Raw genomic sequence first — 14,253 nt, 5'->3', positions numbered from 1 at the left:
ATGTTTCAGGTTTTGACTCTGCTTAGTGTGCTGTTTTTTGCATCTTCCTTTTGATCTGCGAGTTGATTTGCGTCACTCCATTCACCTGTGTCAAGTAGAGTTCATGTCCCACCGAATTCCCTGACTATGTTTCGTTCTCGTCCCCCCTTCCCCCACACAGGAACAAACTCCGACAAATAATCAGAGCTGCAGAGGAGATAAACGGGGCTCACCTTCCCTCCGTCCAGAAAATGAGCAGTTAGCGTCTCTGCAGACCACACACATCCTGGACACAAATTGCTTAACATTTTAGCTTCCGGTTCTGTTTGCAAAAAACGGCACTTGAGGGATTTGAGGATTACACACAGCGATGTCACAATAATATATTCCCATTATATTAATCAAAGGTAAAATAAGAAGCTTCTGCTCCAAAAAGAAAAAAACCCGACACTGTCAGGTTTGACTGAAATGAAATCGCCATCCGATTAAAAGGAAACACCCACAAATGCAGCCCAACTGTCCACAATGACAAGAAGTGTGGTATTTTCAGGGGAGGTGAGATGAGGCTTTCGAGGCAATACCACAAATTCACTGCCAAAATCAATGAAAGAAGAGTTAAATATACACCAGGTAGCGTTCGATCACTGAATAATAACTTTGGTTTGACAAAAAGCGGAGTTAAAACTTAGCTAATGAGCAGTTTCTAAATGAAAATGTGACAACTTCCCTGTGGAATCCCCACTCTGATTACTCAGCCAATAAAACAACGTTAAAAACGATGTGACTGAGACGAATGATGGATGTTTCTCCATTACTGCATTATCCGTAGCTGCTCAAAAACATGTACCGACTTCTGCTCTCCTTCACAGTTGAAATATGTTTGTTTTCCTGAAATACCGCACTTTCCTGCGAAAAGATCAGTTGGCCGTTGAGATTTGAGGCGGAGCAAATAGCCGTGGAAAAGCTTGCGAATTTGCGCCTGTGTGGCCGTAAGAGCCGGTTTAAAACTTCACAGACAGCAGCCGAGCAGAATAAAGGCTTCCTAACTGATTTCTGAGTGCCTCGGATTGCTACCCCCACCCCCGCATCTCCCACACTGTAATTTTAAACTTGCAATTAAAACTAGCCATGCAAAATAAAGACTCCAGACAAGTTTTCCAAAGGTGTTAGATTTACTCCTTTTTGTTTCCACCAAAAAAAAGCACATTTTTTGCAAGAAATAATTTTTAAAAAGCACTAAACCTCTAAATGTAAGAGTAATTTAACGCTCAAAAGCCCTCTAAGCTCCTTATGTGTTTATGAAGTAACCTCCCCCCTCTTCCCTACCTGTTCCCTCCCGGACTAGCCCCCCCTTTCCGCTGCCTTCAGGTGATGCGCTCCGGTTGCAGTTCACTTTTTCCAGCGTTGTGTAGTTTGCTGTTACAGCACTGACAAAGCAGTGGAGCACGTCCCAGGTCTGAGAGCGAGTCTGCCATTGTTCCCCACTTCTCTCCCTCTCTCTCTCCGGGGGCCAATCCTTTATATATGCCATGTTCTTCTGCCATTACCATGACCCAATTTCTTTTGAAAACTGCGTTTTTCAACTTGCAGAAAGAGGCAAAGCCGGTGGAGGAGCTTTTAAGAGAAAACTGTCCCCTTGAGTTTAACTATGCATGCTGCTGAGTCCGACTCCAGAATGTGCTGTGTCAAGATTTTTTGCTAATGCCTCTTTTTTTTTTTTTTTTTGCGCCCATGAGGCTACAAGCTTAAGCCATAGGTTTGGAGACGGTGGGTTGTCAAGCTGCGCAGTGATGTAAAACAGACAGTTTTTTGTTTCAGGAGAAAAGTGAATAGATGTGCCAACGCTTCCTGTACTGCTGCGCTAATTCTTAATAAAACATCACCCCCGAATGTCATACAAATTTAGATGAATACGTCACATCGGGGGTGTTTTTTTTGTTGTTGTTGTTTTGTTTTTTTGCAAGGAGCTCTCAGCCGTTTGCCAGAGTGTGGAGTTGAGAGTAATGACATTCGCCAGCATGCCGTCATCGCTTCTCCTGTCTTGTTCATCTAAACTGCTACCCCGGCCCCGGCCCCGGCTCCTGGCACCAGAGATGCCACGCTGTAATGTCTCACTGAATTACCGGCAGACTTACAACTGAATGGGCCCGTTTGATGTTCACTGCTGGCTTTTGATCAGGCCCATATATTCAGCCACACACTCAGCCGTTGAGGTCGTAAATGATTAGCACCGAGGTGGGACTTAGTGGGATGTAATGAATGGGAGCTGATGGGATGGTTGTAGAGCTTGGGGGAATGGGATCCATTTTTTTTTTTTTTCTTTTTTTGCCATCTGGAACTTTGTGCCAAACTGTATTCAGCCGCAGGTCAAGGTCATCGATTGCGGCAACGGTCATGAAATCGCGCTTCAGTTTTAGTTGAAAAAATTTTTTTGTTACAGGTGTGGATAAGAAAGAAAAAACAAGATTGGTGAAATATTTGTGATTTATGCTCTGTTACAATAACAAATATCCCCAATATTTAAAACTAGTAGCTTCAACCAGTTTGATTTTGTTACTGTTTTTCAAAAAAAAAAATCCAGTTTATTTGCGCCGTAAGTTTCAGCAGCAAGGCAGTTCAAAGTGCTTGACGCCATAAAAGCATAATACAGTGACCAAATACGAAGCAAGCAAACTTTGCATTTTGTCAAATGCCATCATCATAATAATCATATATACATCAAATATATTGTTCGATGTTCCATTTACTACTAATCAAAAATAACTCTAAACAGGCGGGGTTGTAGACCAGATTTAAAGGAACTCTGTGTTTCAGCTGTTTTGCAGTTTTCTGGACGTTTGTTCCAGATTCGTGGTGCATAGATGCTGAATGCTGCTTCTCTGTGTTTGGTTCTGATTCCGGGTGATGCTGAGCAGAACCGGAACCAGATGACCTGAGGGGCCTGGAAGGTTGATACAACAACAGCAAACAACAGCCAGTGCAATGGCTCCATGTGCTCCCTGGTTTTAGTGAGAACGTGAGCAGCAGCGTTCTGGATCGGCTGCAGCTGAATGATTTTTTTAGTCAAATCTGCGAAGGTACTGTCGCAGTAATCAATGCGACTAAAGAGCAACGCATGGATGAGTTTTTATAGATCTTGCTGAGACATTAGTCCTCTAATCGTGGAAATGTTCTTCAGCTGATAGAAGGCCGACTTTGTAACTGTCTTTATGTGACTTTGAAAGTTAAGGTCTGAGTCCATTGCTGCACCCAGATGTCAAGCCCGATCATTTGTTTTTTTGCTGTAAACTAGTTGTCCTAGTTGGACTCTCTCCATTTCCGAGTCTCATTTTCCATCCATCAATCCCATAAAAAACATCACTTTCCAACCAGACAGAGAGGAAAATCACAAACTGGTGTCGGACAGTTTTAGGATTGATAATCATGTTTTCCGAAGAACAGCGAAAGCTTTTGAATCAACATGAAGGATACTTTTAAATCTGTAAATTATTACTGATTCTTTCTTCATTCTTCATTCTTCGAGAGTGAAGAATGAAGGAAAAGGCTTCGGCTGCACTACAGTCACACCGTCCGTGTTCAAATTGTCTTGCAAAAGCAATTGCTGACAGTCGCCTGGAAATGACTAAGTAATTTAGTAAGAACGACAAATATATCCTTTGAAAATCAGAACAAGTAAAGCTGAGCACAAGAAGGACAAAATAAATATGTAAATAGTCCAGAGTAGGTTGTAGTGGCACAAAACATAAATTTGTGGGATTTTGTTGTGAGTGATTCATCTCCTTATAGCCATGCTCATCTCTTGATTATTCTTAAACAGTCTTTACCCTTCTAGAACCTTCTATGCCCATATAGAACCTTCTAGAACATTCTATGACAATATAGAACCTTCTAGAACATTCTATGACCACATAGAACCTTCTAGAACATTATATGGTCATATAGAACCTTCTAGAACATTCTATGACCATATAAAACCTTCTAGAACATTCTATGACCACATAGAACCTTCTAGAACATTATATGGCCATATAGAACCTTCTAGAACGTTCTATGACCACATAGAACCTTCTAGAACATTATATGGCCATATAGAACCTTCTAGAACATTCTATGACCATATAAAACCTTCTAGAACATTCTATGACCACATAGAACCTTCTAGAACATTATATGGCCATATAGAACCTTCTAGAAGGTTCTATGACCACATAGAACCTTCTAGAACATTATATGGCCATATAGAACCTTCTAGAACATTCTATGACCATATAAAACCTTCTAGAACATTCTATGACCACATAGAACCTTCTAGAACATTATATGGCCATATAGAACCTTCCAGAACATTTTATACATTGTAAAACGCTGCTCTATGTTCCTGGACGCTCCAGTTAGTTCTACGCTTTTCTAGAAGTTACTCGCATTTTCCACAAAGTTCAAGAATATTCTAAGCAAACAACCTGAGCAGTATTGACCTTTTGCGCGTGACGTCACGCTCTTCAGAACTCCGCCCACTCCGCCATGACGGACGTCAAAACAACCTGTGCGCTCCAGCCGATTAGCTGATTTCACTTCAGAAGTGGTCGCAGGGTGCTGCGCGCTCAGCTGCTCAAACAGACAGGGATGCAAACAAAACTTGTCGTTTTGTTGTTTAACTTTTAATACGATACGGCGGCGACGGATAGATGGCCGCCGTCGATCACAAATGACTGGCAGCCCTCGGGGAAATCGCGGATTTGCAGCAAACACTTTTTACAAGGAGATTAAGAAGATTAACGTTCATGTATTTTATAAGTATCAAATGTGGCGTTATGAAGAAGGTATGCGTCTGACCTTTAGTAACCATGGAGACAGTCATGTTAGCATAGCATGTATGGAAGAAAAAAACGGTTAGAATCTCGTGTTTTGCACTTCTTTAATGGTGTTCCGGTATAAGCGGAAACGCTATTTATGACATAGTGACATAAATCATCTGGCGTGAATTCTACTTCTATCTGTATTTTGTTGAACAGTAAATCACATTTTTCCAACCACTTGACCTGTTCTAATAGCATAGAACTATTATCCCCTTTTTTCAACCTCTTTCAAGCCACAACAAGGTGCTTCTGCTGTAAATCAAGTCCAAAACACCTTTTATTGTGAAATGCCCAAAGGCATCTTTTCCCAGTCATCACATGTCCTATTAGCAGGTACATTTTTAAATCCAACTGCACGTGTTTTGCTGTTTTTTTCTTCTTCTTCTTCTTCTTTTTACATATATATATTTTTTATTCCAATGACTGCAACCCAGGCCTCAGTGATGCGTTTGGAAATTCAAAACAAGTCAAGACCGTCGCATACTAGAAAAAATAAAATAAAACACAAAAAACATTTGTCAATTCAGCTTCTCCCGAGCAGCAGGGAGCTGAAAACGCTTCCCATTCCTTCTGAGTGAGCACATAAAGTCGAGTTAAACATTGATGTGCAATTATTTAAACATCTTGTGGTCTCATGTGCCTCCTCTAGGTGCTTCGCCTCCCTTCCTGTCAGGACCTGGGTAAGCGCTAATGTGGCTTACCAGCTAGTTGAGCAGCCATTATGAGATGCCACAGCGTGCGCTTTGGGAAGCCACCCAGCGAGGCGCTTCGCTACCAAAGATATGGCGAACTCAACGAGCCCCCCGCCTCGCAAATCTCGTCGACGGCTCCCACAGGACGATTTTTTTCCAGATGCGTTCGCTTTCCCCTTCACTGACGCGCTGCAGCTTGCGTACAAGCATGAGGAACGTGTGTGTCATAGCTAGAGCATGTATGGGTGAAAGTGGGTCACAGCTCCCAATATAAGACCATTTTCTTTTCCCAATCAGAGGCTTTCCTTGAGCAATGAAGAGAAATGAAAGAACGTGAGCCTTGTCCTTTTTTTGCCCTCATCCATACTTTCACTGGTGAGCAACAGCGAGGTGAATCCAGTGCCTGTGTTTCCTAAATAGGCTACCTCCCTCCATCTTTCAGAAATCTGTCGGCCATCTTTCTGTCCCTCTTTGGTATCAGCCATGTCTCCCAAAACTGGACTGAAGCTTTCTTCTCTGGCTGGCCTTATTTGTGTAGTGGGGAGGGGGAAAAAACCATCCATTTTAGAGACTTGCATCTTCAGTTCCTGTCTACTATTAGCTAAGGAGATTCTCTGAGCATTCCAGTTGGTCTAACAATAAATATTATACTGTGTTTTTTTTTGTTCTAGTTTGTCTTATAGGGTGTTTTTACCGGTAGACTCGGTTCGATTGGAGACTGAAATTGCAACATTTGTTAAATTTTCAGCTGGTGTGGTTCGCTTTCACACTGCATTGTGTCAAACGATCCAAACACTTTGAAAATTGTGTTCCTCCCCTCGCCTATGGTGGCGTTGCACCAAGAACCACTGAAGGAAACAACATAAAACCTCAGAAGAAGACATGGGCACAACTTCCTCCATCACAAAATGTGAACAAAAATGGAGTGGCGTGAGATTTTATTGGCTGCAGGATTTCTTTTGCTGTTGCTGGTGAAAGACCACGAGCCATTTTCCCTCTAGCGCTACAAACCATTGTGAGTTTGGGTTGTATTTATCCAGAATGCCCTGCGCTGTAGCCTGCGTCCTGCTTTTTGAGTGGTCTCATGTTGCACATATGCACTTGAGCCGCGCCAGAGTTCATTTCAGCCGAGCCTGCTGAAGTGGATTAGAGTTCGCTTTCTGGTTGGCATCGGAGTCTGATTGCGCGGTCACTCCTACCCCGAACGGACCGAACTTTCCAGACAAACGAACTGGAGTTCAATTAAAGTGAACTAAACAGGGCTGGTGTGAATGCACCCTCAATGATTTCACCAATGCCCACGAGTAAATAAAGTAATCCTCTTGTGTTTCCCCTATTCGCCTTCCCCCACCTGTAGGCTTGCATAATTAAACAGACTCCTTCAGATAGAGAATAGTAAAAGGGCTTTTCGAGAAATTGAGACCACACCTCGCACATTATTTATCGATCCTGACACAATCACATCAGACCTGCCGATGATGGTCTACATTACAAATGCCTTTTTTTCCCAGCTCATTATCCAGAAAACCAGTGTGTGTTGGATCTCTCCCTGGAGAGGCGTTTCCATGTGCTGGAGGGCAGCGAGGGTTGGAGGGGGCCGGGGGGGGATCTAACAGAAAGAAAGCAGCCCGTGAATTTGGTCACAACGCACACTGCGATAATTGCACGTCGAGAAAACAAACAGGAGCTGATGCTAACGGCTTTTACGATTTGCAGAACACCAAATGGAAGTTCCGCGTCATCCGTTCGTCCTGCGCCACATTCACGTGACGTAAAACGGCCGCGGCGGTGGTCTCTGCTGGCCGTCAGCTGTTCGTTACGGCGCCGTGGCGATTGAGGGAGGCCTCGGTGCTTACATAAAAATAAATGGCTGCTCTTCATTGGCTATGTGAAGGACACATTTTTAGAGATTTTCCCGAGCTTCAATATTCCTTCTGACAAGAAAAGACAATGTGTATTTTATGGCAAAATAAAGCTCTGTGTGAACTGAGTTTGGAAGCGTCCGTGTGGACAAATAACGATCATGTTATTGTGTTTGGGTTGTGACTATCTACTTATATACGTTTATATCTCGTAATTTATTTATTTTTTGTCGTAGTCGTTTTGCTGTCACTACTCTTAACTTAAAATGTTTACACAATCCCTGGCCCAGTCCACATGGAAAGCCTGGGGAGTACAGAGGAATTCCAGACATTTTCCTCAAGTGAGAGCAGCGATACGTCCTAATGAAATTACTCAAGTAAAAGTAAAAAGTGCAGTATAGTAAACATTCTCAGAAAAGTACATAATTTTCAAAATTTCACTCAAGTAAAGGTAACTAGTTACTAGAACAGGTCATTCACAAGTTATCTTGCTATTCATTGCTCACTTGGTATCGCTGATGTTTCACAGAATGTGAGAAAAGTGCTGAGGAAAGGGGATCAGAGAGAGAAACTGATGGAGATAAAAGGTCGCACGCATGAACAATGTTGCAAAATGAACCGCTCTGCCTGGATGTTTGCCAGGATCCTTTCGTATGTAATGGGGGAAATCTATTTGTGAATATATACTTGTGTGTGTGTGTTGAGGATACAGTGTTGCTCCCCCGCTGAGGGCTTGGGAGACCGACGACCTCAGGCTGACCTTCATTGTGAGCCCGTGTAAAGAAGCTGTCTGCTTGCTGACATCGCCCCGTGTGGGGAAAACAATGGAACAACGGCCGCGCTGCAGCGTGGCGCCGCAAACTGTTTTTCCGATGCACACCGACGTGCTCGGCGCTGAATTGCCTGGAAGATTTTGACACATTATGTAAGCGCAGTAAGTCACTCGGCTTCTGGCTTTCAGTAATTTACGCTGCTCCTAATCTGAAGGCCCCACATGTAACACAAACAAGCAGGCTTAAAAAGCAGTTAACATGAATAACTACATCACTGACACTGATCAAATACAAGAGTGCTTCCTGAACAGTGCAGCTTCTTTTCATCATTTATTATTAAGCACTGTAGGGGGCGGGGGAAAAAGTATGCAAATCTTTCCCGGTTCTTTCTCTAAGGAAATTTACTTTAATGATTTGCTAACAAGTTTGTTAAACTAAAAGAAAGAAAAAATCCTCAGTTCATCCCGGCTCCTTTAAGATTGATGGATGGCGCTTCTGTGCCAAATTAGGATTTCAAATCGCACCCCGACTTTACTCGTCAGCAATATTATTCCGGTATAATTACCAGCCCCTTAATTGCCATTGCAACAAGTTTAATTTTGTTATGTTTGGAATTTGCAGGAAACCACGATCGGCATGTTACCCGATGAAAAACAATATATTTTTTGGGAAAACTCACCAGAGTATTGCAGTGCAATCCACTCTTATTGCTTCTTCTGGTAAAGTCGGGTAAAAACCCTTAAAAATAAATGTATCTTTCTTTGCAATCACCCAGCCTTACGTTGACATCAATGTAGAACCTATGACTGGATTATATTTGGCCCCTGCAGTGACTACTCCATGCATTTTTAAGAATTATCTTTTTTTCCATCTGTGTGTGTTTGCAGCTCCTGAAATGATTTCGTACAGCCCCTTGACTTTATGAGTGAAACAAATTTGACCCCCTCTCCTCCAGTAAAGGAAAGTGTTAGCTACAACACAAACGGGATTTCTTAATAGCTACGCTTTTTGTATTCTCTTTAGTTTCATAGAAAAAAAATCCATATTTACCCACAGTCTTTTACTCAAAGGAAGACTTTGATTCACCCAAATCCGCTTTTAATTCATTTAAATATTTAAACTTAACTAAACACAGCAATTAGCAAAGAGCGGTCAGCTCAGAAGGCATCGTCATCACACACTAATTTACGTCTTCTCTTGTTTTGAACACATACAAAGCTTTCCCAATGAACTTCTGGTAATTTTACATCAAGCTGGCGGTGCGTCAGGCTCATGGTCTTTCAGAACGTTAATCGGGAGTGCAAATGTGACGCGTGCGGCCGTAGAGTCCGACTCATGCCAGTATGGACCCTGGAGTGGGGTACAATCGTGAGTGTAAAGTTGCTGTGGGAAGATGCTACTGGTGTATCAAGCATGGTGGAGCCACAAGTATACAGGTAAAAGCCAGTAAATTAGAATATTTTGAAAAACTTGATTTATTTCAGTAATTGCATTCACAAGGTGTAACTTGTACATTATATTTATTCATTGCACACAGACTGATGCATTCAAATGTTTATTTCATTTAATTTTGATGATTTGAAGTGGCAACAAATGAAAATCCAAAATTCCGTGTGTCACAAAATTAGAATATTACTTAAGGCTAATACAAAAAAGGGATTTTTTAGAAATGTTGGCCAACTGAAAAGTATGAAAATGAAAAATATGAGCATGTACAATACTCAATACTTGGTTGGAGCTCCTTTTGCCTCAATTACTGCATTAATGCGGCGTGGCATGGAGTCGATGAGTTTCTGGCACTGCTCAGGTGTTATGAGAGCCCAGGTTGCTCTGATAGTGGCCTTCAACTCTTCTGCGTTTTTGGGTCTGGCATTCTGCATCTTCCTTTTCACAATACCCCACAGATTTTCTATGGGGCTAAGGTCAGGGGAGTTGGCTGGCCAATTTAGAACAGAAATACCATGGTCCGTAAACCAGGCACGGGTAGATTTTGTGCTGTGTGCAGGCGCCAAGTCCTGTTGGAACCTGAAATCTCCATCTCCATAGAGCAGGTCAGCAGCAGGAAGCATGAAGTGCTCTAAAACTTGCTGGTAGACGGCTGCGTTGACCCTGGATCTCAGGAAACAGAGTGGACCGACACCAGCAGATGACATGGCACCCCAAACCATCACTGATGGTGGAAACTTTACACTAGACTTCAGGCAACGTGGATCCTGTGCCTCTCCCGTCTTCCTCCAGACTCTGGGACCTCGATTTCCAAAGGAAATGCAAAATTTGCTTTCGTCAGAAAACATGACCCAGGTGAGACGCTTTTCGCGCTGTTTCTTGGTCAACAGTGGCTTGACACGAGGTATGCGGCAGTTGAAACCCATGTCTTTCAAGCGTCTCTTGGTGGTGGATCTTGAAGCACTGACTCCAGCAGCTGTCCACTCTTTGTGAATCTCCCCCACATTTTTGAATGGGTTTTTTTTCACAATCTTGACTAGGGCACGGTGATCCCTATCGCTTGTACACTTTTTCTGACCACAGTTTTTCCTTCCCTTTGCCTCTCTATTAATGTGTTTGGACACAGAGCTCTGAGAACAGCCAGCCTCTTCAGCAATAACCTTTTGTGTCTTTCCCTCCTTGTGCAATGTGTCGATGGTCGCCTTTTGGACAGCTGTCAAATCTGAAGTCTTCCCCATGTTTGTGTAGGCTTCAGAACTGGACTGAGAGACCATTTAAAGCCCTTTGCAGGTGTTTTGAGTTAATCAGCTGATTAGTTTGTGGCACCAGGTGTCTTCAAAATTTAACCCTTACACAATATTCTAATTTTGTGACACACGGAATTTTGGATTTTCATTTGTTGCCACTTCAAATCATCAAAATTAAATGAAATAAACATTTGAATGCATCAGTCTGTGTGCAATGAATAAATATGATGTACAAGTTACACCTTTTGAATGCAATTACTGAAATAAATCAAGTTTTTCAAAATATTCTAATTTACTGGCTTTTACCTGTACATTCAAGGGCAAGAAAAGATGGCAGCTATTTAAATGAGGACTGATTACCTTTACTATGAAGGATGTTTTCCAAAATCGCCAAAGTGTTGATGCAGTTTGGAAGTAGTCCTCAGTCACGCTACAAAGGAAGGTAATTCTAGGTGCTTGTACTCTTTTGTTCATTACCTACATGTTGGTGAGGGTTTCAATTTAATTCAGTTCTCTGCTCACCACAGCAGACCAGGGTAGCATCCACATCACGGTGAGCGCACACACACTATCCATCTATTGATCTACCGCCATGTTGGGCAGTAAATCCTTGGGCGGTAGATCCGAAGGTGACCACAGCTGGCTTTACATCCTGAATTTAAATTGCAGTTGTCTAAGAGTACATTAATATTTAAAGAGGGGGAGCAAAGACTTCTGGTGAGGGCTGATTTAAGGGTAGAGGAGTATCAGGTCTGTGCTACCTTTACAGGTGATACCTTTGAATCCCTCTGTCCTGGAAAACAGCAAATTGGTTTATTATCTCAACACTACAGTTGGTTCACTTTTAGAAGTGGGTGTTACTGGCAGATACTGAATGAAATCATTCTGTTTCAGATAATTAAAAAAAAAAAAATCTTCTAGTGAGAAGCACAATCTTTCTCTCTGAAGATTGTCCCCTCATAAGCACTTTTACTACTTCCTTGCTTAGAATATGAGGTTTTGATTGCTGTTGGCTTTCCTGGCTGTTATGACTTGGGCAAGAGAAAGTGTGACCATTGCTGGCAAACATTGCCTGGATTGAATTTAACACCCCGTGTCTACCGTTTGGCCAGAAATAGCTCGTTGTAATGCATCCTGTCCTTCTTCTTGCCGTCCCCTCTGCAGATATTCTCCATTCTGTGGACTGAAAAACAAAGAGGCTAAAATAGTTCAGTGTCACAATAGGTCATTCAGTGACTTTGTGTGGGAAACAGACATCACATCACATACTCATCAACACTGATCATTAACTCATTAACTATGCCTCTTAGAGACTCTGAGGTCTAACAAGAGCTCTCGCAACCTTTAATTTAGTTATAGCACACAGAGGTATGAGGAACATGCATAGATTTTGGCACTAAGATGCTTTTCTAGAAGAGGCTGTTGTGCTGACAGACATGGATGCTCCAGGAAGTGCCTCTGGTTTCAGTTCGGGATGTGCCAGCTCCTAACAGAAAAACATTTGTAACCTTAGCACTTGTTTACATGGGCATCAAATGACTTCCAACTCTGGCCAGAGCCTCTGGGTACTTAAAGCTGAAGTATGTAACGTTTACAAAACTATGTTTTGTTTTGTTTTTACATATTTGTTAAAACTCACTATTTTGTGACAGTATGGCATGAGACAGAAAAAAATCAAGATCCTCCACCTCTTCCAAATGGTACTTTCATCATTTGCTGAAATGCACAGCTCAGTCAGAAGCATCCAGTCAGAGCCAGGAGGAGGGTCTTAGCACTGTCAATCAAGCTTGTGTATGCAGTGCTTAATGTGCTAATGGAGGAGAAACAACTTACTGTTGCAGGGTGACCATTTAGCCGCCTTCTTCGGTGGCTATGATAACTAGCCATGGCACTCACAATAGACTCTACAGTTAGGAAGAAGATAGCATAGCATAACAGAGAGCAAGAGGGATACAAGCACATATACCAGCATGATTGACAGCAATAAGCCTCGCCTCTTAGCTCTGATTGGTTGGTTGTTTCTGACAAAGCAGTATATTTCTGTGGGTAGCACTGGGAGAAGGCAGAGTAGATTGAATTTTGTTTCACATTTTATCCATCTCATACTATACTGTATAACACTGGCAGTTTTAACAAATATGTAGAATTTTATTTATTTTTTTTTTTTTTTAATAAAAGATACATTCTGTAGCTTTTTTTTTTCTTCTCATATCTCCAAGCTTAAGTCAACCTAAATGAACCTGACAGAGTACTTATTGTTCTGGTTGTAAGGCAACAGTTGTAGTAAAACACAGCAAAGCTAAATATTTAAACTGGCTGTTTTGTTTAATCACCCTCAGCAAAACTCTTCAAAAATAACTAGCCTTCACTAAAGTTTCATTTTTACTGACGAAGCAAAACACACTTTTCCACATATCCACCCCATCTTCCTTCGTACCACAGCGTCACCTGAACGCCATTGTCCACACGTGAAACCACGACGATCGTGGTTACTCTGAGCCGTGTCTGCATGCAGCACACCAAGCGGGCCATAAATACTGCATCAGCCGAGAGAGAACGGGTATAATTCAGTCGACTGAAATATTAACACCTGCTCACACACATATACGTAGAGCAGAGTAGCGTGAGCGGATTTCAGAATGATGCTGCGGGTGTTTGGAGCTTGATGGGCCCCGGCTGCACATTGCGATTCAAGGCCTGGTGAGGAACATTGCACCCAGGAGGGTCTTGTTGGGCGGGTGCCTGGGAGTCGGGAAAGGGTCCCCCATTTGGATCATTGCTACTTAACACAATAAAGGACGCTCTCTTTGGTCTGCAGCCTGTTCTGCTGCTGCCGCCGTTAAAACTGAAGGACACAGAAACGCCTCGCCCATTCTAAACAGAGCCCGGCCTCATCAAAACAGCCGGGAGACATCATGATGTGGGAGCACAGGCGCACTTTTCTTAGCAGAATGAAAAAGGATTTAAGCATCTCTCAGCAATCTCACACGCCCCGCTCAAGGATCTGTGTCATTTTGTATGTATGGGCTCGCATTGAACCCCTCCCCTCTCAGCCAGCCCGCTCCGTAAACCTCAAAGGCTCATCCTCAGCACTTTTTAACAGAAATGAAAATAGATTCCAAGTGTTTTTATTTAATCTTTTTTTTTTTTTTTTTTTGCCTAAAGAGGCTCAATGAGTAGTTTAATCTTGCCTCCTCGTTATTTTAACCAGCCTCATGCACGGAGATAATAAAGGGTGTGAATGTTAAGTATCTGTGTAATAGATAATGCACCAGCTCTGTTTATAGCGGAGGACACCTTCAGCAGAGCTTCCTGTCCACAGATTAACTGTATTATCCTTTCACTAAATTATCCCGCTAAAAGCCCTGATGCGGGACTTGAACAAGGATGAGGCTTTT

Source organism: Xiphophorus couchianus, chromosome 10 (assembly GCF_001444195.1).
Source record: "Xiphophorus couchianus chromosome 10, X_couchianus-1.0, whole genome shotgun sequence".
Lineage (NCBI taxonomy): Eukaryota > Metazoa > Chordata > Actinopteri > Cyprinodontiformes > Poeciliidae > Xiphophorus > Xiphophorus couchianus.
This window is presented reverse-complemented; position numbering follows the sequence as displayed.